Below are 27593 nucleotides of genomic sequence, written 5' to 3'. Positions count from 1 at the left end.
CTCCCAAAGGAACCAGAGCCAGCCCAGCCCATCAGAGTCCATATTCTGCTTAGACCTGATCATCTCCCCCAGAGAATGGTGGGAGTTGTGCCAGAGAAATACAGCTCCCAATAACACCCCAGTGCTAATATCACTGTGATTTGTAGTTATCTATAGGATTACCTGGTCTCTCCTCACTGCTAAGTCATCTGCCTATCCAAACTGGAGATTCAGGTACTCAGAAATAGCCACCCTGTGGGGAAGGGAGGAAAGTCCTAGCTTAGAATTATGGAGTGTTGGATGTGGACTTGGCTTTGTCACTAGAGTGCTAAAAAGTATCATCAAGGCAAGTACTGATTCTCCAAAACACCTTGGGCCCATCTCAACCTTTCTGTATCTCCCTTGTAAAATTAAGGAATTGTGTGAAATCTAACAAATTTAACTTGCTAGAATACTTTTATCATTAAGATGATGCTATTATCCTCACCACACTTCTCCTGGGTATCTGAGTCATATCTGAGTACCTGAGGCCAAAGGAGAATCAAGAGAAATTTAGAACAAAATAGAAGATTAAATCTGTTTTGTTTTAATCCAAAAATTGTTGCACATAAAATACAACATTGACATATACACAATTCCATATTGACTATTTTTAAGAGTGGAAATATCCTAGCACTGGCATTTTCTTTCTTTCTTTTTTTGAAAATTTATTTAATTAATTAATTTAGAATATTTTAGAATATTAGTTACAAGATTCATGTTCTTTTCCTCCCCACCCCTCACCCCCTCCTATAGCCGACATGCAACTGCACTGGATTTTACATGTGTCATTGATCAAGACCTATTTCCATATTATTGATATTTGCACTAGGGTGATTGTTTAGAGTCTGCATCCCCAATCATATCCCCACCAAACCATGTGATCAATCATATGTTTGTTTTTTCATTTCTACTCCCACAGTTCTTTCTCTGGATGTAGATAGTGTTTTTTTCTCATAAGTCCCCCAGGATTGTCCTGGATCATTGCATTGCTGCTAGTAGATAAGTCCATTACATTTGATTGTACCATAGTGTATCCGTCTCTGTGTACAATGTTCTCCTGGTTCTGCTCCTTTCGCTCTGCATCACTTCCTGGAGGTCGTTCCAGTCTCCATGGAATTTCTCTACTTTATTATTCCTTTGAGCACAATAGTATTCCATCACCAACATATACCACAATTTGTTCAGCCATTCCCCAATTGAAGAACATTCCCTCATTTTCCAGTTTTTTGCCACCACAAAGAGCGCAGCTATGAATATTCTTGTACAAGTCTTTTTCCTTATTATCTCTTTGGGGTACAAACCCAGCAGTAGCACTGGCATTTTCTCACAGAACTTGAGGTAGAAAAGAGAGTTCTGAATTGGGGGTTAGAGAACTTGGATTTGAATTCTACTTGTTTGATCTCCCATTTGACTGTTCTGTAAGATGAGGGAGTCAGATCCCTTTCAACCCTAAAGCCTATCATATGAAGTCATTTGGGGAATGGAAATCTAGATGATCTCCAGAATTCCTTTCATTGTTAACATCCAGGAAACCTGGGTACAAGCCCAGTTCTGCCACTTTGTAAATGGTGTAATCTTGTCAAGTCACCTCCCCTTCCATAGCCCTTGGTTTCCTTTTCTGTGAAATGAGGGTGAATCATATCTCGATGATCCCTAAGGTCCTTCCTACCTCTAACATTCTATGAATTCACTGTAGTGCTTATAGGGTGAACAAAACTATTGACCTCCCAATGGTCTTTTGGAGTGATGCCTGAGGCTTGGCCAACTTTCTTTCAACACCACTGGGGAATGAAAGGTGAAATAACAACCAGGCTGATTTCTAGGGTTACTGAAGGTGGAGGAGCTAGAGAAACATATTAAATCACAATGTGTGAGAAATCAGAACTGAGCACTTAAGGGAGGATTTATTCAGGAGTAACAGAACCTTCAAGAAGTAGTTTAGTTCATTGGTCAAAAGAAACTGCCTCTCTGAAGGAATGGGACAAGTATAGTACAAAATGCTAGACTGAAGCCTCTGGACTGAGGCAGAGAGAAGCACCATGTTACAATGGATGGGAAGGTACTGAATTTGGGGTCAGAGGAACTGAGTTTTGAATCCCAGTTCAATTACATCCTATCTGTATGACCTTGGGAAAATTGCTTTCTCTTTATGACTCTTAATTCCACTCCATAAAATGGGGATTTGTACAAGATTGTACAAAATTGGGGGCAGCTGGGTAGCTTAGTGGATTGAGAGCCAGGCCTAGAGATGGGAGATTCTTAACCTAGGGTCCAAGGACACTTAGGAAAGGTGGTCCATAGATAAGTTGAGGGAAATTGCATCTTTAATTTTATTAATTTCTAGCTAATATTTAGCATTTCCTTCCATTATGAATTTAAGCAACAAATATTATCCTGAGAAGGGGTCTGTAGGCTTCACCAGACTGCCAAAGAAGTCTGTGATGCAAAAAAGGTTAAGAATCCTTGGGTTAGATGACCTCTAAGACCTCTCAGCTATGACATTCCATGTCTCTAAAGGGACAAGATGAAGGTAAAATGAGGCTTGGCGTGAGGATCTGAGATTGAAGAGATGGGCCTAAATTCAGTCATTAATCTCGTCAGTTCTACCCCTGACTGTTTTCAAGGATACTGGGTCCTTCTCTGTCCTAGCCTGAAAATATATCAAGCCTTCCTCTCTCTGTTGTCATTTGCGGATTTCCAAGTACTTCATGGACATGAGTTAGGGACAGTGACATTGTCCCCATTTTACAGACAGGGACATTAGAACAGAAGAAGAAAGTCTGGAACAAAAAGGGTAAAAGAATTCAGGGGAACTTGGCTTATGTACTTCAATTCTATGAAAATTTAAAATCAGTAAACTCGTACTTAGGTAATGACAAGACATTCCCTTTAAGACTTTACCTTCTTCCTTCCTTCCTTCCTTCCTTCCTTCCTTCCTTCCTTCCTTCCTTCCTTCCTTCCTTCCTTCCTTCCTTCCTTCCTTCCTTCCATTCCTCCTTCCTTCCTTCCTTCCTTCCTTCCTTCCTTCCTTCCTTCCTTCCTTCCTTCCTTCCTTCCATGTGTTTTTGTGGCCAGAATTTATGGATCACAGCAGTATTTACTGAGCACTTCCTATATGCAATTCAATCCTAGGTCCCTTTTCAGGCTTCTTTCCTACCTGGGACTGATCCCACTTGTCAACTTATTTTTATAGATGACTGACATATCCTTAGCCCAATGAATATAATGGGATAGGACACTGAGGGCTATTCAACCTTCAATTCAGAAGACCTGAGTTAAAATTACAAATATGTCACTTACCAACCGTATGGTCAGACAAGTTATTTAACTTGACTGGACCCTAATTTCCTCTCTAGAAAAATGAAGATGTTGGACGAGATGATCTTTAAGGTCCTTTTCATATCTGTTATTCTAAGATTCTGTGATCATGTCCAATCTCCTGCCCAAAGCAGGAATCCCCTTTATAAGATAATTTTATGACCCCCCCCCTCAGCCAAATGGCCATGTAGCCTCTTTGTGAAGTTCTTCAGTGATTGGGAGCTCCAGCCATTCTTGGATGGCTACTAATTATTTGAAAGTATTTTATTATAGCCAGTTGAAATCTGCTTTCCTTTAACTTTCTTAGGTCTTCTGAAGTCTTGCAGAATGAATGGAACACCCTTTTCTACATGACAGTTTTTTAAATAATTGGAAGACAGTGTTCCCTAGTGGATATGTGCTGGTAGAATCAAGAAAACGCAGCTCACTGTCACTGGAAGACCCTGAAACTTACTTATATAATCCCAATTGATCTGGTCATACCCAATTCATGTAATGTGGAGGCATGCTTGCTATCTGTGATCAAGGGCAGAAATCTAAGTTTCCTCATTCATTTTTAATTTGGGTTGGACCTGTGATTTCATGGGCATTGGGAGTTCTCCAAGCAGGATTTCCTCTACCAATGTAAATGATCACTTACTCTGTGACTTTATGGTCATAGGCTTTGAGAGATAACTGACTGGGGCACAGAGAGGAGCCAAATGACTTGCCCAGGGTCACACAGCCAGTGTGTGTATGTGTGTGTGTGTGTGTGTGTGTGTGTGTGTCCAAGATGGGATCTGAACCCAGGTCTTCCTATCCACTTTCTATTTACCACAGAGATATTGTCTGGCACTTCCTTATTCATAAAATGGGAATCTTGCAACATATTTTCAGACAATTGCTCTCAAGGCTACTATGAGGCTCCAATCAGATTACATATTAAAAGTACTCTACAAACCTGAAGTTGTAATATAAATATCAGATTTTGCTACATGAAAATAACATTTATACCATTTCTTCTTCTTCTCCTCCTCCTCCTCCTCCTCCTCCTTCTCCTGCTTCATAATTCCAACACTAAGTATCAATTCCAAGGCAGAAGTGTGGTAAGGACTAGGCAAATGGGGTTAAGTGACTTGCCCAGGGTCACAAAGCTAGGAAGTGTCTGAGATCAGATTTGAACGCAGGGCCTCCCAACTCCAGGCCTGGCTCTCTATACACTGAGCCACTTAGCTGCCTCTTTTCATGCCATTCCCCTAAGTTTTCTCTTTTCCAGGTTAAATATCTCCAGGTCCTCCACTTTCTGTTGTATAACATCATTTCCAGACTCCTCACTTCACCCCTACCCCCAACTCCTCACTAACTTCTGGGAATGTTTTAGCTTGTCAATGTCCCTGTTATGGTGAACATAAGGCTTCAGATGGGGCGTTGAAGCCTAGAGTTCCCCCAGGAGTAGGAGGGACATTCTGTGTCTAATCAGTGTCTCATCTATTTTGTAGGTCTCTGTCTACAAGAAGTACTCATCTATCCCTGAAGTATCCAGGAGATTCAATTAGTGGTGGTAAGTTCTTAAAACTTTCCTTCCTCTTCTATCCTTGGAAATAGAATTGCTTCTCAAAATTGCTATTCCCCACGTATATCCTAACATCCCATCTATTTGGCTAACCTATTTCTATGCCCCCCCCATCCTCTGCACTCCCCATCAAATCTCCCCTCTTCCAGGAAAAACCCCTGATTCACTGTACCTAGAATTGCTCGTACCATTATTTTGTATCTCCTTAGTGCTTATATACACAGATAGTATTATATTCCCTTGCAGCCATTTAAATGTTATTAAACCTTTTGAGAAACTGTGTGAAAAGAAAACTAGGAGATTTTGAGTCAGAAGGCCCGAGTTCAAGTCTTGGGTTCAAACCACCTACTTAGTCTCCTCATCTACAATTCTTTGACTTTGGTATGTTCCCCATTTCCATCCCTCTGTCACCAGGGAATCATTTGAAGGGCAAGGTGTGCATCTTCTCCTGGTATGGCAAAGAAGAATATTCAAAGGACCTCTGCTCAGTTGTTTTTCCATTCTTACTTGTATGACTTGTATGCAAGTCATTGAAACTCTCAGCACTTGCTTTCTCATCTGTAAAAGGAAGAGTCAGTAATGTGGTATAGTGACAAGAGTTTTGACTCTGGAGTCAGAGGACCCAGATTCAAATTCTGCCTCTGATGTTTGCTACCTGTGTGACATTGAACCTCCCCGAGCCTTGGTTTCCTCATCAGTAAAATGAAGAGGTTGGACTAGGTGACCTCTAAGACCCCTCCATCTATCAGCTTATCTATGATCCCTTTCCAGGAGCTCCTCTGACCTCCTCCCAGTGTCTTATTATCCATTTGAGACACTCAATGTGATTATAAGTGAACTGAGTTGAACATAGACCACTCAGTTTAGGTAGTTATTATCTATTCTTTCCCTCCCTTGATCATTACTCCTTCCTTTTCTTCCATTCTTCCTTGGCCACTGTGACCCAATCCTACTCTTTCCTTGCTTTCCTCAAGTGAAGAAATCTTTTTCACTATCTGCTCTGTCTTGGGCACTTGATCTGCCTTCACTAATTGTGGGATCATGGACAAGCTAATTTCCTTTCCTTTCCTTTCCTTTCCTTTCCTTTCCTTTCCTTTCCTTTCCTTTCCTTTCCTTTCCTTTCCTTTCCTTTCCTTTCCTTTCCTTTCCTTTCCTTTCCTTTCCTTTCCTTTCCTTTCCTTTCCTTTCCTTTCCTTTCCTTTCCTTTCCTTTCCTTTCCTTTCCTTTCCTTTCCTTTCCTTTCCTTTCCTTTCCTTTCCTTTCCTTTCCTTTCCTTTCCTTTTCTTTTCTCTTCTTTTCTCTTCTCTTCTTTTCTCTTCTTTTCTTTTCTTTTCTTTTCTTTTCTTTTCTTTTCTTTTCTTTTCTTTCTTTTCTTTTCTTTTCTTTTCTCTTCTTTTCTCTTCTTTTATTTTCAATAAAGCCTTACCTTCTGTCTTCATATCAACTTAAACTTTTTAAAAAATGGTATGGACAAGGGCTAGGCAATTGGGATTAAATGACTTGTCCAGGGTCATATAGCTCAGAAGCATCTAAAGTCAGATTTGAATCCAGGTCCTTCCAAGTTCAGACTTGGCATTCTATTCACTAGTTGCTGAGCTGCTCTGACAAACTACTTATAAATAATTACCTCAAAGGGTAGAGAATAAATTTTGATGTTGAGAATCAATCAGGTTTTGAAAATCAGTGAGGTGATGCAGTGGATAGAACACCAGACCTGAAGTTAGGAAGACCTGGGCAAATAATTTAATCTCTGTCTGCCTTAATTTCCTCATCTGTAAAATGTGGATAATGATAACATCTACCTTCTGGGGCTGTTATGAAGACTGAATGAGTTAGGGGAAGGTAGGTGGCTCAGTGGATAGAGAGCCAGACCTTAAGAAGGAAAGGTCCTGGGTTCAAATCCTGTCTCAGACACTTCCTCATAGGATGACCCTGGGCAAGTCACTTAACCTCAGTTGCCTAGCCTTTACCATTCTTCTGCCTTGGAACTGATAATTTCACCAATTCTGAGGCAGAAGGTAAGGGTTTCTGAAAAGTTAAATGAGACGTTTATAAATTATATTTATAAAGTACTTTGCAAACTTTAAAGCACTATATAAATTCAAGATGTTGTTACTTAAGATTGGCTTCTAGACGTGGGATGGGGCTTGTACTTTCAATTTGCATCTATTCAGGACATAGTAGGGTGACTAAAAGGCCAGAGCATCTCTGACCCCCAGATCTATTTCTGCCAGTTAGCATAGTACTCTGTGAGCCTATAAGTGTGGCTTAACTTGTGGATCTCAGCTTTCCTATCTCTAGGAGGGGGAGAACCAACCAGTATTGATTAATAACATCTCTCCCATATCTAGCAACCTCAGTACAAACACAATTCTTTGCATATGGAAGATAAATGCTTGTTGAGTTGCCACAAAGAGTCACGACCTGGAAGTGAGGAGAGGTTGGACCGAAAGAGAGATTAATGTGGGAAGTTCTCTTAAAATAGGAGAAGGATGTGACTCGTCTGAAAAGAAAGGAGAGACCGGAGGTCAGAGAATAGTGGGCTTGATGGCATGAGAATGAGGCAGGGGTAGTTCGTGACAACCAGAATTGTTTGCAGAGTCCTGGCCAGGGTGGAACAAATGAGGACGGTTAAATAAAAGAGGTTGGCTTGTTGGGAGAGAGAAGCAAGTTGCAAATACAAAGCCTCTTCAAAATGTGGTATTTGCTGGTTTTTTTCTATAGTAAAAGGCATGTTAAGCCAGTCAGCTCCAGACCCCCAAATGTGGAAGTTATTGTACCTGGCTGGAGATGTAGGTGACAAACTATAAGTACCATTCCTAAAAATTGCAGAATTTCTTTAAAAAAAAAAAAACTCTTACCTTTTATCCTCATATCTATTCTAAAAAAGAAGAGCAGTAAGGGCTAGACAACTGGAATTAAGTGACTTGCCCAGGGTCACACAACTAGGAAGTGTCTGAGGCCAGATTTGAACCAGGCCTTCCCAACTCTAGACCTGGCTCTCCATCGACTGTACTATCTAGCTGCCCCTCTAACTAATTTGTAAAAATAAATTTTATTGATTTTTCCTTTTACATTTACTATATTTCTCAATGTACTCAACCCTTTCCCTCTCTCAAGGGTCTATCCTTTCCAAGAAGAATAAAAAAAATAAACTCAGCTTGACAAAGTTATATATAAAGAAGTCTAACACTATATGCAGTATTCTCCAACCATAAGCTATTATAGGTGCTGCTCAAATCTCTCTTTGAGGTCAAGCCTGGTCATTATACCTTCTCATCATTCACTTTAAATTGTTGTTTTGTCCTTGGTTTTCCACTCCCTCCATTTATATTGTTGTAGATTGTTTTTCTAATTCTGCTTATTTCACTTTGCATCAGTCCTTATGTCTTCTCATGCTTCTCTGTAGTCAACATATCAATTGTTTCTTATAGCATAATGATATTCTATGACAATATTCATGTACCACAATTTATTTAGCCAATCCCTAATCAATGGGCATCTAGTTTGTTTCTAGTTGTCTGATAATATAATGGGTCATCATAAAGATTTTGTCCTGATATGCAGAGTGGTGGAATCTTTGGGTTAAAGTGTTTGGACATTTTTCTCACTTCCTTTGCTCCATCTTCCAAACATGGCCACAAGAGACCAAGCCTGGGAGGACTTAAACCACTGGGCTCAGTATTTCCTGGGAACATGCATCCTTATCATTACCTAAGCCATTTTCTGAATCCCCTTCTCCTTCTCCTTCATATACCCTATCCTGCCTTTCTTCCCCTTGCTCTAAGAATTATATACAAAACACCACTACTGTTACCTCTGGAAAGATTATATCAATGGATTGCCCCATTAATCAACTCACAGCTTTTGTGATTTCCTAGACTATAACTTGCTTCCCTGCCCATCATACTTTTGCATTTATAGTCATCCCCATTAGGATGTAGGGTCCATGAGGGCAGTTTTGTTGGGTACATAATTAATACTTAATAAATAATTTTCCTTCCTTCCTTCCTAATTTGAAATTTATCTCCAGAATGTATCAGTTCACAGTTCCACCAACAATGTCTGAGTGTATTTTTCTTTTCTCAATTCTATCAGTATCGACTATTCCAATCTTTTACCATGTGTGCCAGTTTTCTGGGCAGGAGGCAAGAACCTCTTATTAACTAATTTTGTGGATGAAGAAACTGAGGGTTAAGGAAGGGAAGTATTTCCCCAAAGTCACACAATTTTTCAGTTGCAGAAATTCCCTACTAATCTGAATTCTCTAGCACCAACTCAGGTAGAAGAAAAAGCTATCATAGAGGCAGGATATTATAGCAAAAAGGGTGACCAATTTTCAGTCAAGGGATCTGGATTCAAATCCTGTCTTTGTCACTTCCAACTGTATAATCTTGAATAAGTCATAACCACCATGAACTTCAGTTTCTTCATCTTTAAAACAAAGGAGTTGGACTAGATAACTTTCAAAGATCTTTCCAATTCTAAACCTATGAGCCTCTTAAGATTTCTTACATCTTAAAACAACATTAAAATGTGAGTAGGGTTATTACTTTCCCAGTAGTCTGTATTTTTAAATATCCTTCCATGAGCCCCCTCCCCTAGATCCACCCACAAGGGAAGTATTTGAGAATGCCTGTCCAATTTGGAATTTTCCAAATTGGAATTTTACTTCTACCCATACGTTTCCTATCCTCCAGCATGTTGGCATTTTGAGGACAAGATTCTCAGTGTGGTTTCTCTATCATCACCTCTCTCATTTCACTCCTCCCCCTCTTAGGACAGAAAAGAGGGAGCCATTGCTGTTTGGGGAACATAATTGTACTCTAGGGACCCATATGGCCCACTTTAGCTTCCCAGAGACCCAGAGCTGTCAGTAGCAAGGTAGGTAATGGCCATCTCCACAAAGGGTAGGCACAGTACTTCTTAACCCAGAGGCACGACTCTTATCGCTGGGGATGGGATAGCTGGGCCATTCTAGTCCAGAAGGATTCCTGTACCCTTCTGAGGTTGGATCGATGACCTCTAAGGCACCTTCCAATAATATTAAGGTTCCACAAGTCCCTGACTTGAATGATGACATTTGTCTCCAGTACCTTTCTGTCTTTCCTTAACATTATCCTCCCTATCCTGTCATATTCCTCTCTCCTCTAATACCAGCCTTTTTTATTCTATTTTTCCTTCCTCCTCCCTTCCCTACCCAAACTGTTTTTGGCTTACTGTTGGAAAGGACCTGATAAACTTTTACATGAAAGGTGTTAATGGCTGATTCTGTAATGCCCAATGAATAGTTGTATCTAAAATATTTATTGATAGTTTTCTTTATCAATTACTTGGATTTATCATTACTTTTCTTGCCTCCCTTAGAGCCAGCTCTTATACTAAAAAAAGGGAAAAAAGAGAAAAATCAATTCAGCAAAATTAATGAATGCATAGAAAAAGTCCGATATTGGGTAATTATTATTAATGATTGAAAAGTCTGACATTACATGTGATATAATTAGTATTACATATAATGTCATCGGTTAGTCCAGTGTCTCAATATCCAATAGTCCTCCATGTCTGCAAGGAAGCTAGGGAGGTACCTGCTTGTATTTCTTCTTTGGGACCAAGCTTAGTTGGAGACTTGAATTTTAAGAGGGATTCTGAAAACTCTTATGGTAGGATTTGAGGCCCCAGTGACAACTGGCAGGGCAAGCTTCAACCAGTGCAACATCACAAAAACCCAGAATGTGAGAGCTAGAGAGATCTTCATCACATCCATTTCACAGCTAAGGAGACTGAGGCTTAGGGAAGGGACATTTCTTTCCCTATGTCTCATACTGAGCAAGGAGCAGAGCTGATACTCTAAATTCTCCCTTTCTTTAGCTTTTCCCTGAAGCCCAGGGACTAGGCTGGAGAGCTCACCTTGGCTGGGCTGGACCCTTCCAGATACATGGCCCAATGAGGGTATGAATGGCTATCTGAGAAATTTTCAATGATCTTTCTCTTGTTGAGCAGCTATGTGGTCCATCAGACCAGCCCTCCACTCCCAGAGAGTCCATCTTGGAGTGCTAGAATGCTCATCCTGGCATGAAATGAGAGTTTCCATTCTCAGTTCCAAAATCAAGTCTTCTATCAAATGGCTATCAGGGATAACTGAAAGTATTTTCAAAGGGGAAGGGTGTAAGGACCAATCTAAATAAAGGCCTTGAATGCTCCTCTAGAAAGTCTTCTTTTTTTTTTTTTAATCCTTACCTTCTATCCTAGAATTAATAATATGTATTGGTTCCAAGGTAGAAGAGTGCTAAGGGCTAGGTGATAGAGATTAAGTGATTTGCCCAGGAAGTGTGCTAGGAAGTGTCTGATGCTACATTTGAACCCAGGACCTCTCATCTCTAAGCCTGGTTCTCAAACTAATGAGCCACCTAGATGCGTGTGCCCCCTTCCCCTGAAATTCTTTAGATTTCCCACTTACACTCCTCCAACTTCTTCTTTTCTCATCTCATCATGTGGTTCTCCAGGGTGTGTAGCTTCAGTCTAGTCTTCTCTGGGCTCCATTTTCTCATCTGCAGAATGAGTACAATACCTGTTTTGCCTGACTCATTGGGAGAACATTGGACTGGAAATCAGGTTTCTTGACTTTCCTCCTTGACTTTCCTACCAGTATCCAATAAAGGTGACTTTAAGTAAATCAACAGACTTCTTGGGGTCTTATATTCTCCACCTGTAAATTGGGGAGAGTTCTCCTTTCCCCTGGAGATCTGGGAGACTTTATGAGGGAGCCCCTGGTGAAAGTCTCTGGGTATCTCAGAAAGGAGTAACTCAAAGATGGGTTGAGGTGAGATTGAGGAAGGTACTGAAGGGAATTGTATTCGAACCACTCTTAGAAAGGAGACACCAATCGAAATGCCATCTGTTTGTGGCTTCACCCTAGACCAGGACCAGGCCTTCCTGACTTCCCCCTAGTATTTAGAGCCTGCCTTGCTTATCTCCTCAAATGTCATGGGGGTCAAATGAAAGAAGAGATGTTGGATCCAGTGCTCTACATTTGTAAGGGATTATTACGACTTCATACTGTTTTAGAGCTGAGCTCATAGGCTCGGCCCACTCTCCTGGAGCAGCCAAGCTGGCTCATGAAGGAGGGAACTCTGCATCCCTGGAATGATATTATGTCAGAGGTAGCAATAAGCTTTGTTGAACCCGTTCATCCCCCCGCCATTTTATATATTAGTGATGCGCCCCAAATCTCACAGCTAGTTGGAAGGAGAGTCGGGTCTCTCAATACCTCATTCTCAGCTCTTTCCACAATATTGCTCCATCTTCTTGGTCCAAACAGGATACAGAAATCAGAAACTCTCAAAGGCCATTTCTCCAACTCACACCTGAATAGGGATTTCTGTCTGCAATATCCTTAAAAGCTAGTCAGACATTTTCTACTTAGAGACCTGTAGTGAGGTTCGTTACCTCCTGAGGCAGCCTATTCCTTTTATTAGGAAATTTCTCCTTTTATTAGGTTGAAAGCAGCTTCTCTGAAGTTTCTACCCCTTGTTCTGTCCTCTGGGGCCCAGACTAACAAGGAGAATCTCTATTCCACACAACTGCCCTTCATATACCAGAAGATAATGATGGGACCTCTCCCCTTAGGTCTTCTCTTTTAAATAATGTTCACGGTCTCCTCCGTTCTCCTCTGTATTCTTTGAATAGATTCTGGCTCATCAATGTCCTTCTTCAAATTTCCCAGTCCAGAGGGCAATGGGACTATGGATCTACAGGATCTAAGTAATAACAATGTATCTCACCATGGAATTCCCTTGTATTCCCAACACGGTTTCTAAAACCTTAAGGTGGTAAGGTGGCACAGTGGATAGAATGCCACATCTGGAGTCTGGAAGACCTGAGCACAAATCTGATCACTGTGTGATTCTGGGTAAGATGCTTCATCTGTGCCTGCCTCCTTCCGTACATCTGAGAAATGGGGCACCTTCCTTCCAGGATTGTTGTGGGAATGAAAAGAGCTGATATAAAAGGTTTTGCAACCCTTAGGGTACTGTGTAAATATGAGCTAGCATTATTATTCTCATGTTTATGTGGAGGCTGTATTTCAGAGATGCTGGAGAGGGGACTCTTAGATGCCTTTTAAGACATCCTCCAAGTCTGAGATTTCATCATTCTGTAAAAGGGCAAGAGACTGCATGAAGTTATTCTCAGGTCCAGGGCACAACCACCTACGATCAGCAATTGGTTCCACCAAAGTAGAATGGTCCAGGGAGCAGTTCATTTCACAGACAAATGGGGGAAAGATCAAAGAATATTCTAGTGAGGCTTCATGACTTTCTTATCCAGAGTTTGTATGTCTTGTATGGATAATGAAGGCTACCGCTGAGTGACAACATGGGACAGAGGGCTGGACCTGGAGCTGGGAAGATCTGCTTTCAAATCCCAGCTCTGACACTTACTTGTGTAACCATAAGCAAATTGTCTAACCCCTCTGGGCCTCAGTCTCCTTATCCATAAGATGGGGATGATAATACCTGGGGCAGCTAGATGATGCAGTAGATAGAACACTGGGTCTGTAGTCAAGAAGGACAGAATTGAAATCTGATTTTAGACATATACCAACTGTGTGACCCTGGGCAAACCACTTCACTCTGTTTGCCTCAGTTTCCTCATCTGTAAAATGAGTTGGAGAAGGAAATGGTAAACCACTCCAGTATCTTTGCCAAGAAAACACCAAATAAGGTTACAAAGAGTCAGATATGTCTAAAACAAAATGATAATAACTATAGTATCTACATCACAGAGAATGATACTATTTGTAGTATCTATACCACTGATTGTTTTAAGGCTACATGACTTATGGAGAGGGCTGCATCATTGCAACAACTTTATCGAGATAACTTTATTGTTGTGTGTCTTTCTTGCCCATTGACTGGTTCTTAGGTCCTCTCTCTCTTCCTCACCCTTTCTCTGGGTCTCCTTTCTCTCTATAAGCCACAGACGTAAAACCCAAAAGGGACCCTGGAGATTGTCTGGTCCAACTCCCTCATTTTATGGAGGAGGAAACTGAGGAAAAGAGAATTTGAAGGACACATCCAAGGTCACACAGGTTATAAGTGGCAGGGTTAGGCTGTATATCCAGATCCCTTGATTTTTTTTTAAACACCTATCTTTCATCTTAGAATTAATACTGTGCATTGGTTCCAAGGCAGAAGAGTGGTAAGAGCTAGGCAATGGGGGTTAAGTGACTTGCCTAGGGTCACACAGCTAGGACGTGTCCGAGGCCATATTTGAACCCAGGACCTCCCATCTCTGGACATTTCTCTCAATCCACTGAACCACCCAGTTGCCCCCCAGCTTCCCCCCTCCAAGTCCCTTGATTCTTAAGCCAATATTTTTTTCTACTGCACTGCAAATATCATCCCTCTCATAATACCTCTGTTCCTTCTACTCAGGTGAAGAGATCTAAAGAAGGAAGTTCATTTAAAATCATACGTAGCTAGGACAACTAGGTCTCTCAGTGTATAGAGAGCCACCCAGGGATGGGAATTCCTGGGTTCAAATCTAGATTCAGACCACTTCCTAGCTGTGTGATCGTGGGCAAGTCACTTAATCCCAATTGCCTATTCCTTACCACTTTTCTGCCTTGGAACCAACACTTAATATCAATTCTAAAACAGAGGTAAGGGTTCAAAAATCAGATCAAATCTTACAGAGCACAGAAAAGCCAGATTTCAACTCAGATCTTCCTGACTCCAGACCCAGTGCTCTATCCACTGCATCATCTAGCTGTCTCAGGTATTATCATCCCCATCTTATGGATAAAGAGACTGAAGCCCAGAGGGACCAGACAATTTGCTTATGGTTACACAAGTAAGTGTCAGAGCTGGGATTTGAAAACAGATCTTCCCAGCTCCAGGTCCAGCCCTCTATCCCTTGTTGTCACTTAGTGGTAGCCTTCATTATCCATACACCAGACACAAACTCCTGGATAAGAAAGTCAGAGTGTATGTGTGTGTGTGTGTGTGTGTGTGTGTGTGTGTGTGTGTGTGTGTACACCTATTTTTTAGTGGTTTGGCAGGTTATATACTGCTTGCATGTACATGTATGTACACACATCTCAAAGGAGAAAATGTTGGTCTGTGCCTCGGAGCCTTTGAGGGGCTCCAGCCCTCTTTGCTCCGTAGAGCTGGCTGCCAAACACCTCTCACTGCTGTTCTGCTCTGTTTCATGGCTAATGAAGTCTCCCTCTGCCTCTGGGCTCCAGCAGGTCTCCCATCTCTTCTTTCCAGGTTGTGATCATTGACTCAGGGTCGCCTGAGACTCCTCAGTCATTCCTGCCCAGAAATGGGCGTCAGTCACAGGGACTGCAGTGTGAAGCCCCAGCAAGAGAGGGCACTGCTAGTTTTTGCTTACCTGACTCAAGGCTGAGATGATTCGAGAAGAAGGAAACAGGGTTTTTTCAGGAATCCATACTAGGTGGTAGCCATAGAAAGAGAATTCTGGCATTTTCTGGCCATCTCCTATCTTAGGCAGCTAACATTTGATTCCCGCTCCTTTCTCCTTTTCCTCTGGGTCTTCTGCTTTCATTAAATATTCCCTGGCCCCGACTTTCACAAGGGTCAAGTGGCATTTGCTTTGTTTCTAGCTCCCTAATACCTCATTTCTCCCAGCAGTACTTTGCTGAGCTGGAGCATTCGGGGCTCCTGTCAGTGGCCCTTGGTTGAAGATCAGCAAGGTACAAGGGAGCGTGTACCACTTAGTCAGGTAGAAGATTTATGAATTTTTAATATGTTGTAGCTTAAAATGAAGCTGTGCTGCTTGGCATGAAGGATAAGGGGCAACTGGCTTTAGGAAGTGCAGCATGTCCTATAACTGACAATGCTTCATCTGCTTCTCTGTGTGGAGGCCCTGAATCACATTAATGCCCAAGATTTCTTCTTCCTAAAGATGTGCCCTCCTCAAACCCTCTTGATTTGCCCCAAATGCTTCTCAAAGAACAGTGGGCTTTCCAAATGGAGAGTTAGAGAGATTCAAGCACAGTCAAGCAGATCACCTAAGATCCCAAGCAAACCTCACAGACTGATTCCTCTGGTAGGATCTTCCTGACATCATTGCAGTCATCCCCCTGCTCATTGGCAGGATGGTTTAAAAAAATTCATCCTAAATAGACAACATCACTTCTAGTCTCCAAAACTTTAAGGGAAAGAAGTTCAATCTATTCTCTTGGTTTCTTAGGCAGCTATGTGTCATAGTGTTTATGGATATGGTTACTGGATACAAAGTCAGGAAGACCTGAGTTCAAATTTAGACAAGTCGTGTGACCCTAGGCAAATCATTTAACTACAATTCGTCTCAGTTTTCTGTAAAATGGAGATAATAATAGCATCTTTCTCCTGCAGTCGTTGTGAGGTTCAGAAATGAGATAATATTTGTAAAGTGCTTTGAAAGTCTTCAAACACTATATAAATTCTAGTTATTGTCTGTTTCTATGTCCTTAAGTCCTCACTGTCAATACCAGGCACACTTTACTTCTCAGTCCCATTTCTAGTTAAGAGAGCAAGTACCCTGTGTTTCTAGAGACTATCCATTTCAGAAAGGGAAGACAGAGTTGGAAAACGTTGGAAGCTAGAATTCAGGGGATAGGGGACAAGGCTTTTTCAGGCTCTTTATAGAATCACAGTATTAAGAACTATAAGGGGTCTTTGAGATGATCTAGTCCACCATTCTCTCCCTATTTTACAGATGAGGAAACTGAGGTTTGGAAAAGAGAAGTCACTCACCCTAAATCCTTTCCCAGTTTATGTTTTGATATGGCCTGCCCATCCAACTAGATTGTAAACTACCTGTGGGCAAGATTTCAGCCTCTTCTAGTCTCTGTAAAACTTCACAATATCCTGTAGTACAATATAGAACTAAGCAACTAATGTCCTTGACTGACAGATTGACTTCCTCTTCTTCCTCTGATCCTTCTCTCCTGTGATTCATGTCTAGAACATCCTTCTCCTCCCCCATGAGCTTGAAATTCACCTCCTCTAGGAGTCCCCTGGGATCATAGAATTGAGGACCAACTAGTCTGCCCTCCTTTTTTTAGGTAAAGCATCTGATGGGCAAAGAGAAAAAGTGATCTTTCCAAAGACACAGGTTGTGAGGGGCCAGGCTGGGATTTGAACCTCAGTTACGGGGCTCCAGATCATGTCAATCTGACCCTCTCTCCCATCCCCAACCCCCTGGCAGAGAAGATAGGGACGGGGCACTGCCATGCCATCCCCCTGGGACTGTGAGAGCAGAATGATGATGCTGAGGTCTGGGCAGTCAATCGGTGACTCAGCATCGTGTTCATTCCCCTGTGTTCTCTCTGTTGCTGCAGTATTAACTCTCTCCCCACTCTGGGGCCAGGCAGCAGCCTTCAGCTCGGGATCCATTCCTCCTTAGCTGAAAGAACGAATGAAGGAGAGAAATAGACTCCCTCAGGATGGATGGGGCCATGCCAAGACTGTGGTCAATGTCAATGAGACCATAGGCCAGGTGGAGAAAGGTTGGGTAATAAGTGGTTTGTTTCAGTGGTACAAAATGGTGGCTTGGATTGGAGTGTAGATGGTGGGGAGGGAATCTCGTCACCAGAATAACCTTTCTGCAGAGGCTCAGAATGAGAGGTAGATGCCTCTCCCCCATTCTTAGCACCCATCCCCCCAAAGATAGAACAGGACTAAGTCCTCTGCAGAAAGAATCACTGAGACCACCAAATGTGGCTTCCTCACTCACCTTCAGGGAATGGGAAGGCAGGTCTCATAGGTAAGGGTAAGGGGTCAGCAGCAATGACCCTTGGCCTTAGGGCAGGAGATCTAGGCTTTGGGTCCAGATCCGCTCCTCACTAGACAAGCAGAAGTTTGTTCACCCTGCTATGGCTAAAGGTGTGAATAGGTGGGAGACGATGAAAAGCAGAGGGGCAGGGAGTTTCTAATATGCCCCGACCTCTACAGCCGCCTCAAAGAAGGCTACCTGGGCCCAGATGATCTCAGACTCAAGTCAGTCAGTCAGTCTAAAGGCATTCATTGAGTTTCTCTTCTGTGCCAGGGAATGAGCGAAGCACTGGAGATACCAGTTAGAAGAATAAAGCAATCCTTGCTTTCACGGAAGTTCTAGTCTAACAGGGGCCAACAACAAGGCTGTATGGGTGTGGGAGGGTGCTGTTGTTTGGGCATGTCAGCTGTGTCTGACTTAGTGGCCCCCTTTGGGGTCTTCTTGGCAAAGATGCTGGAGTGGTTGGCCTTTTCCTTCTCCGTTTCTTCTCCATTGCTTAAAGAAACGAGCTGAGTAACCGAGGTTCAAATCCCAGCCCGGCTTGGAAAGATCACTTTTTCTCTTTGCCCATCAGATGTTTTACCTAAAATATGAGGGCAGACTGGTTGGTCTCTAGTTGGTCTTCAATTCTATGCTCTCAGAGATCTCCGAGAGGAGGTGATATAGATGTGGAAACTGAGGCAAACGGGGTTAAGTGACTTGCCCAAGGTCACCCCTCTAATAAGAGTCTGAGGCTGGTGTGTATGTATACAGATTAAATACAAAGGGAAGAAATAAAATAAAGCCAAGATAGTTAAAGGCAGGGTGTTTAGGGAGAGAGGACACTGACAATGGAGATGGGGTGGGGCTAAAAAAAAAAGGTTCCTGGAGAATATGGTGTTTTAACTGCACCTTAAAGCAAGAGAGAGGTAGCTGGGTGGCTCAGTAGACAGAGTGCTAGGCCTACAAACAAGAAGTCCTGAGTTCAAACATGGCCTCAAATGTGTGTTCCTGAGCAAGTCACAACCCCACTTGCTTAGCTCTTACTGCTTTTCTGTCTTGGAACTGATACTTAGTATGGATTCAAAGCCAGAAGGGTAAAGGTTTGGTTTTTTTTTTAAACCCTTTTTAAACCCTTACCTTCTCCCTTGGAATCAATATTGATTCCAAGGGAGAAGAGTGGTAAGGGCTAGGCAATAGGGGTTAAGTGACTTGCCCAGGGTCACCTGGCTAGGAAATATCTGAGGTAAAATTTGAACCCAAGACCTTCCATTTCTGGGCTTGACTCTCAATCCACTGAGCCACCCAAGTGCCCCCATGGTAAGGGTTAAAAAAAAAAGAAGCAAGAAATGGTTTCTTTGAGGCCAAGGTAAGAATAAGAGGAAAGGAGCTTCTAGGAAGAACTTGATAGACATGCGTGTACAATGACTGAGGGGAAACCATCTCATCTCATTCATCACTGAAGATTTCTCAGAATCCAGCCTAGCCTCTCTCTCTGGGCTGGGTGAGGGTTAGTCCTTCATGGAGGCAGAGCGATGGGCTGAAATGACCTCTGGAAGTTTCTGCTAAATGAGTGCCTGTTTCTGTGTGTGCATTGCTTAAAGAAATGACTAATTTATTTCCAAAATGAATCGGTTGCTGCAGTGCTGCAAAAGTTAAAAAGCATAAATTTCTCTTTCGGTATTGATCTTTTTTAGACTCTGGGTTTCAGGGAAAGGGATCTTACCAGTTAACCTATTTCCATCTCATTATTCTGGGTTCTGCAAGTATAATTCAGAGAGGAATGGAATCTCTTCTGTCAACCCTCAGCTCTCTGCACCATTGGAGGGGCAACCATTTTTCCGGACGATCCAAAGACTACTGTAATTCTGTTAAAATTGTTTCCACCTGGTTGGGAGGATCATGGAGGCAGAGGATCATTTCAGTTATTAGCAGTGTGACCTTGGACAAGTCACCACTTTCTCTCTGAAATGAGATTCATTCCAACTCTAAAACCTTTGTCACTACAAATTATAATAGCCTAGTGCTAGAAGAATATGGAGTACTGGACATGTCCTCAGGTTCCCATTTATATATGCATATCTATCTATCCAGAGAGACACACACACATGTTCGCTGTGTCTCTCATTAGAATGTAAAGTCCTGGAGGGCAGAGACTATTTTACTTCTGTCTTTGTACTTCCATTTATTCAGCAGAGTATTAAACACATAGTAGGTGCTTAATCAATTCACATACTTTGTTGATTTTGGGGTGAGAAGTGCAAAGAAAAGGAACAAACATGGCAGATTTTAAGAGAAAACCCATTTCCAATGGGTGTGAGAGGACCAGGGAAGGCTTCCTGGAGGAGGTGGGAATTCAGCTTGGCAGACTGGTAGGCAGGAAGTTGAGTGGAAAGGGAGGTTAGAGGTCTCTCCAGGTTTAAAAAAAGGAGATCATATTTGTAAAGCACTCTCTGAAGAGGAAAGAGGAAAGAGGAGAGGAGAGGAGAGGAGAGGAGAGGAGAGGAGAGGAGAGGAGAGGAGAGGAGAGGAGAGGAGAGGAGAGGAGAGGAGAGGATACTGTATGCTCCTTGAGGGCAGGGACTGTCGTTTGCCTTTCTTTGCAACCCCAGTGGTTAGCACACAATGTCTGGAACAAAATAGACCCTTAGCTTGTTGACTGACCCACCGATGGAAGAGTATACGGAATGGTGAATAATCCAGTTTGTCTAATGTGTACAATTTATTAAGGGAAGGTGGTGATAGATGGGTCTGGAGAAGCTGAGGAGATGGCCACTTGTGGAAAGGCTGGAAGAGCAGGCTCAGGAGCTCAGTCTTGATTTTCTAGGCAATGAAGTTTTGAGTCATGAGATGCCATGACCAGACCTGGGCACAGGAAACATTAATCTCTCAGCTGTGTGAAGGAAGAAGCCAATAGGGTCCCAGGTGGGTGGGGAGGGAGGGTCTCTTGTCTTGGGGCCATTCCCTCTTTCTATATCTCCCCAGGAAGTGTGTGAAGGGCTTGGGTGAAAGTCTGGGAACCAGGAGTCAAGAGTTCTGGAGCTATTCCTCTGTGCTGCCTCTCTTTAAACAAGTCATCTCAGCCATCTACATCTCTGACCACACTACCCTTATTGCCACAATTCCCTGACTGTTGCGATTTGAGAGAAGGGAACATGCATTTATATAGCACCTACTATGTACCAGGTGCTTAAAAATATGATCCCATCTGATCCTCACAATTCTGTGAGGCAGGTACTCTTATTATCTACATTTTACAGTTGAAGAAACTGAGGCAGAGCTTTAAATGATTTCTCAGGGTCACACAGTCAGTAAGTATCTGAGACAGGATTGGAACTCAAGTCTTTCTGACTGGAGTCTTGGGGCTCTGTCCACCTGTCATCCTAGCTGCTAGAGGTTCCTCTGATTCAAGTTCCTTTTATCAGTGCCTTCTGGAATTCTAGTGGGGATGTGGAAGATCATCTTACCCAGGCCTCTGCCTTTAGACTCAACCACCCTTCTTGCATACAAAACAGGTCTTAGTCATTCTTAAACATCTCCTATTCATATTCTGGCTTATTATAACTCATTCTGGTAGAAGAAGGGATTATAGCCCAAGTCCTAACACCTCTTTAGCACCTCTGGAATTTATTATAAGCATTTATTATAGAAACAATACAGAGAAGGCAATTCTGCCATCTCTCTTGGACTACTCATTCCAATGCCTTTGCCCTAGCTCTGCCCCAAGCCCTTTCTCACCTCTACCCCTTCTCTGGCTCCCTTTGACATCCAGCAAAAGAGTTACCTCCTGCTGGACAGCTTTGCTAGTCTCACTCCTCCCCTAATGCCTTCCCATCTGAGGGTAACTCTGTATCTACTCTGTAGTATTGTCTCCCCAATTTGAATGTAAGCTCCTTGAGGGCAAAGGTTGTTTTCAGCTTTTTCTTTACACTTCAGGCACTTAGCATGGTGCTCATCAATGTTTGTTGATCAATTGCATACTTTTTTGCTCCCTCCCTTTCTCTCTTCTCCTCTCTCCCTCTATCTCTCCCTGTCCACCTTGATCTCTCTCCTCTTTTTTCTCTCTCCTTTTCTTTCTCTTTTCCTCTCTCTCTCCCTTTCTTTCTCTCTCCTCCTCTCTCCCTCTCTGTCTCTCCCTGCCCACCTTGATCTCTCTCCTCTTTTCTCTCTCTCCCTTTCTTTCTCTCTCCCTCTAACTCTCTTCTCCTCTCTCCCTCTCTGTCTCTCCCTGTCCACCTTGATCTCTCTCCTCTTTTCTCTCTCTCCTTTTCTTTCTCTCTTCTTCTCTCTCCCTTTCTTTCTCTCTCCCTCTAACTTTCTTCTCCTCTCTCTCTCTCTCTCTCTCTCTCTCTCTCTCTCTCTCTCTCTCTCTCTCTCTCTCTCTCTCTCTCTCTCTCTCTCTCTCTCTCTCTCTCTCTCTTTCTCTCTCTCTCTCTCTCTCTCTCCCCTTTTCCCTTCCTTTTTGTCCCTCTTCCTGCCCACCTTGGTCTCCCTCCCCTTTTCTCTGTCTCTCTCTCCTCTCCCTTCCTTTCTCTCTGTCTCTGCCTCCCTCCCTCTCCCTCTCCCTCTCACCCATCACCAAGCTGTCAGGAGGTGGGTAACCTGCCTCAACCTAGCTCCCCCTGTCGGTCACTGAATTGATCAGTGATTTCTCAATCATTCCAAATTATTCTTTTTCGCAGCTATTGTTACTGCATAAATTATTCTTACTCAGCATCAATTTGTACAGGGCTTTCCAGGGTTCCCAGAAGAGATTTCCTCTTGGGGCTGCTCCTTTGCCCATTCCCATGTCCTTCCTGATATCTTCCTTATTCCCTTGGCTTAATTTCCTGGTCCCTGGGAACCAACTTCCCCAAGCCTTAGAAGACATCAGGAACTATTGTTTTACAGTTTTAATAAGATAGAAAAGTAAGGTTTTTTTTTTTTTTTTTACAAAGAGACAGTTGGCACAGTGGATAGAGTACCAAGTCTGGAATAGGGAAGATCTGGATTCAAATCTTGCCTTAGATATGTGCTAGCTGTGTGACCTTGGTGACCCTGGTAAGCCATCTAACTCATTTGCCTAGCCCTTGACTACCACTCTTAGAGTTGTTCCTAAGAAAGAAAGTAAGGGTTATATTAAAAAAATTAAAGAAGGCAACTGGGGGGCAGCTGGATAGCTCAGTGGATAGAGAGCCAGGCCTAGAGATGGGAGGTCCTGGGATCAAATTTGGCCTCAGACACTTCCAAGCTGTATGACCCTAGGAAAGTCACCTGCCCCCCCCCCCAATTGCCTAGCCCTTACCACTCTTCTGCCTTGGAATTGGTTCCAAGATGGAAGGTAAGGGTTTAAGATAATAAATAAAATAAAGAAGACAACGGTATCCCTTAAATATTCACCTTGGAAATAGTGATCAAAGATAATGGTTTATCCCTAGGCCCTCCTTGTCCTCCTGCCCTCAGTGTTCTCTGCCAGCATACAGAGTCACCAGTGTCCCTTATGGCATGTCCCAGCAGCCACCAGATCCCTTGGTGTCTCATGAGAGAACATGGACTCTTACACTGGACCAGAAGCTGAATGTGAGCCCAAGCCTGAAATCCTAACATCTAATCCACAACCCAGCAACCTCTCTGGTCTGGGCTTTTTTGACCCCAGCTGGGGCCTTTTGCTGGACCCTGGCTGGACATAGCCAAGGCCTCCCAGCACCCTGGATCCCTTTAGAAAGCACATCCCCGGGCAGGCGGGACATCTTCCTCTGGCTAGTGTGTCCAGAAGAGAAGAAAAAGGTGGCAGAAGCCATGTTCCACCAGAACCAGAGGTTAAGTCAAGGGAGCCTGTTAACATGCCTCTCTATGTGGGTTCTCAAGGAGCTGGGCCCTTGGGGTATGGAGGGAAGAGAATCAGCCTTTATAGAGCACCCAGGACCTGCCAGGCAGTATGCTAAACACTTTACAAATATTATTTTTGTTTGATCCTCACAACAACCTGGCAAATTAGGTGCTGGTTTTCTATTTTACAATTTAGGAAACTGAGGCAAACAACGGTTAAGTGACTTGCCTAGGGTCATGCAACTCTAGTGTCTATTTGGGGTGGGAATAAGCTCACATCTTCTTGACTCCAGGACCAATGTTTCATCCATGGTGCCACGTAGCCACCAAAAGGTCTGGCAGGAATCATGCAATTTCAGAACTGGAAGACTTTAGAGGTCAACTACCTCAGTCCATAGCTGGAATATGAAGTTTACAACAGCCCTGACAAGGAATCCAGCCTCCAACAGATGACGTCCTGGGACAGGGAGCTCATTACTTATTGAGAAAACCTATTTTACTTTGGGGCAGATCTAATAGATATTAATCAATACGTCCTTTCTGCAACTTCAGGTTATGTGACTCATCCAGAGTCACACAGCTAACATGCGTCTGAAGTCTCACAAAGGGGAGGTCAAAGGACATTGAGGCTGGAGCAAGTAATAAATCGAGCTGATTATGTTGCCTCCACCCCCAACCTCTGGTCCAAATGGTCCCTGGAATTCCACTTCTTCTAGGAAACTCACTCATTAAAAAAATATTGTCATGGAGATCGACTGATGCATTTGTTTTAAACAACAGAGTTTTAGGGGACAGTTAGCTAGGTGGATCAGAGGATTGAAGGCCAAGGCTAGAGATGGGAGGAACTGGGTTCAAATCTGGTCTCATCTACTTCCTAGTTTTATGACCCTGGGCAAGTCACTTAATCCCCATTGGCCTGCCCTAATCATTCTTCTCTCTGCCTTGGAACCAATTCCCAGTATTGATTCTAAGAGGGAAGGGAAGAGTTTTTTTTTTTTAAAATCAACCATAAAGTTTTATTGATCTTTTGTTTTTATGTTACAGTTATTTCTAAATATATCCAGCACTCTTTTGTAAGCAAGCAAGAATCGAGAAAATCACCTGGCAAAGCAGCCACCATGACAGAATCGGCCACCTTTAGTATCCTCCGTCCCCATCTCTTCTAAAGGGCCAAGACTGGGCATTAGGGCGAGACAGCTTTCAGCTGTTGGAGTGTTGTTTTCATTTTCATTGTCAGAGTCAATGTGTATGTTGCTATTCTTGTTCTCCACTTCTCTCTGTGTCCATTCTTGCCAGTTTTCCCAACTTCCAACTTTTTGGAAGGTAGCTAGAGATTCCCCCTTGACCTCGCTGTTACCTTCTAAACACACTACAGGAATCCCACATCGTGAGGGGTAGGGGCAAAGAGCCCTGGCGAGCTGGAAAATCCATATAACATTCTTTGGTCCTCTCGTCATACCAGAGAAGAAGTCTGAACTTTTCTTTCTCTTTTTTAGGGTATTTACAGTACCTCAAATGTAACGGGCAAGAGCTGAAGGAGCTCAGGCCAGGTTGGGTTCCTTAATGAAACATTTTCATGCTTTCTTGCTTGTGTGATTTTGATGGAGCAGGAAAGAGTCTGGCTCCTTCTCAGGTTCCTGTTTGGTTCTGGGAGTCCCAGGTAGCCAGGACTCATTTATCACCCTCAAACACTCAGCTAAACTCTCTTCCTGGGGACAGTGGCAGAGGACCCGCAGAGCCCGGGATGGAGGTGGGGAGATGGACAGTAAAGCCCTGATTGCTTATCGCTTCCAGGGTTGAGGTTCTTAGCAGTGAGGAATTCTGGTGACTCCTTTCTTTCCTCCCCTCCCCACACTAACTGGAACTGGAAGAGACCTTAGAGGTCAAACAGGATAACCTTTCCGGGTAACAGATGGGGAAGGTGGGGGACCAACAAAGGTCATATAGTCAGTCAGCGGCCAAGCTCTCATTAGAATCCAGGCCTCCTGACTCCTAGTCTTTTCCCTTCCCTTCCCTTCCCTTCCCTTCCCTTCCCTTCCCTTCCCTTCCCTTCCCTTCCCTTCCCTTCCCTTCCCTTCCCTTCCCTTCCCTTCCTTCCCTTCCCTTCCCTTCCCTTCTTCCCTTCCCTTCCCTTCCCTTCTTCCCTTCCCTTCCCTTCCCTTCCCTTCCCTTCCCTTCCCTTCCCTTCCCTTCCCTTCCCTTCCCTTCCCTTCCCTTCCCTTCCCTTCCCTTCGTTTCCATTCCCTTCCCTTCCCTTCCCTTCCCTTCCCTTCCCTTCCCTTCCCTTCCCTTCCCTTCCCTTCCCTTCCCTTCCCTTCCCTTCCCTTCCCTTCCCTTCCCTTCCCTTCCCTTCCCTTCCCTTCCCTTCCCTTCCCTAATACTTATTTTCTGTCTTAGTAACAACTCTAAGACAGAAGGGCAAGGGCTGGGCAAAAGGAGTTGAGTGACCTGCCCAGGATCACACAGCTAAGAAATGTCTGAGGACAGATTTGAACCCAGGTCCTCTTGACTCCAGGTCTGGCTCATCTATGCACTCAGCCACCTAGCTGCCCCATCCAAGTGCTTTTGGGGTAATATGTTGTGGTGGGAAGGGCAGTTAGGTGGCACAATGAATAGATAACTAGGCTTGGAGTCAGGAAGATTTCTGTTCCTGAGTACAAATCTAGCCTCAGACACTTATTAGCTATTTTATTGTTTGCCTCAATTTCCTCATCTGTCAAATAAATGAGCTGGAGAAGGAAATGGCAAACCACTCCAGTATCTTTATCCTGAAAATCCCAACTGGGATCATGAAGACTTGTCAGACAAAGCTGAAAAACAACTGACAACAAAGCTTTGGAGAGATTAGTAGTGCCTGGAAGTAAGGAGTCAGGGGTCTTAGTCCTGATTCTGCCACTAACTTGCTTGGGGAAGACACTTTCACGTTCCCCACTTGTGAAATGAAAGAGCTAGACTAGATCATCTTAGAGCCTCTTTCTCTCTAACCTTCTATGAGCACACTTTTGTCATCTGGTCTACTGTCTTTTTTTTTTTTTTAATTTTCCCTTCTGTCTTAGAATCAATACTGTGCATTGGTTCCAAGGTGGAAGAGAGGTAAGTGCTAGGAAATGGGGGTTAAGTGACTTGCCCAGGGTCACACAGCTAAGAAGTGTCTGAGATCCTATTTAAACCCAGGACCTTCTGTCTCTAGGCCTGACTCTCAATCTACTGAGCCACTTAGCTGCCCCGCTCCCACCCCTAATATCCTTTTGTTGTGATGCTAAGGTCCAAAAAGGCAAATTTCTGTTCCCTTACTTGTCCTGCCACTCCATGCAGTTTGTCCTCCTCTCATGTTGTTCAAGGTTAATAAAGCCCAGTTTATAAGAAAACCACTGCAGGGCTGTCATCAGAAATGGCCACCTGCAGCCTGGCTCACAGCTTCCTTCAGGTAACAGGTCCTAGAGCTGGAAGGGACCCCAGAGATCTCCAGTCTCACTCCTTCCTTTTACAAATGAACGAGTGAAAAAAAGGCATTTATTAGGCAAATGAGCATCCTGCTAAGCAAAGTCAAAAAGGTTTCTGATAGGTAGAGACAATATATAGGGCAGCTGAGTGGCACAGTGGATAGAGCTCTGGCCTTGGAAGCAGGAAAATCATCTTCCTGAGTTCAAATTCAGTCTCAGGCATTTGCTAACTGGGTGACCTTGGGTGAGTCACTTCACTCTGTTTGCCTCAATTTCCTCATCTGAAAAATGAGCTAGAAAAGGAAATTGCAAACCATTTGAGTAACTTTGCTGAGAAAATCCCAAAAGGAGGCATGAAGAGTCAGACATGATTGGACAACAACGGAGACAACATATATAGGGAAATGGTGGCCAGGGAGGGTTGTTTCAGGGAAGGAAGTCACCGAGATGATGAATAGAGCAGTAGGGGAATAGAATGATGTCCTCTTTCCTTTACCAATGGCAGCGTTGACTCGATGATGGCTCTAGAGTGGGTTAGGGGCTCAGAGAGGAAGAGATGGGTACATGACCAACAGACTGAGTTCCCTTTAAAGCATAGCTGGGACTGGCTGGATTTTCATGCTTTCTTGCTTGTGTGATTTTGATGGAGCAGGAAAGAGTCTGGCTCCTTCTCAGGTTCCTGTTTGGTT

General features: G+C 43.3%; 1 protein-coding gene across 3 annotated transcripts in view; it reads left to right on the top strand.

Moving 5' to 3' along the window:
- The window catches only part of SYT2 (synaptotagmin 2), a 190831-nt gene that overhangs the window by 126905 nt on the left and 36333 nt on the right, over positions 1-27593 (top strand). For all 3 annotated transcript variants that reach the window (XM_007481157.3, XM_056815734.1, XM_001364066.3), the window contains exon 2: positions 4818-4879. The gene's annotated coding sequence lies outside the window, so the exon portion shown is untranslated. The remainder of the gene's footprint in view (positions 1-4817; positions 4880-27593) is intronic.

The sequence above is a fragment of the Monodelphis domestica genome, chromosome 2 (assembly GCF_027887165.1).
Source record: "Monodelphis domestica isolate mMonDom1 chromosome 2, mMonDom1.pri, whole genome shotgun sequence".
Classification (NCBI taxonomy): domain Eukaryota; kingdom Metazoa; phylum Chordata; class Mammalia; order Didelphimorphia; family Didelphidae; genus Monodelphis; species Monodelphis domestica.
The sequence above is the reverse complement of the archived record's forward strand: the minus strand, read 5'-3'. Positions and strand labels throughout refer to the sequence as shown.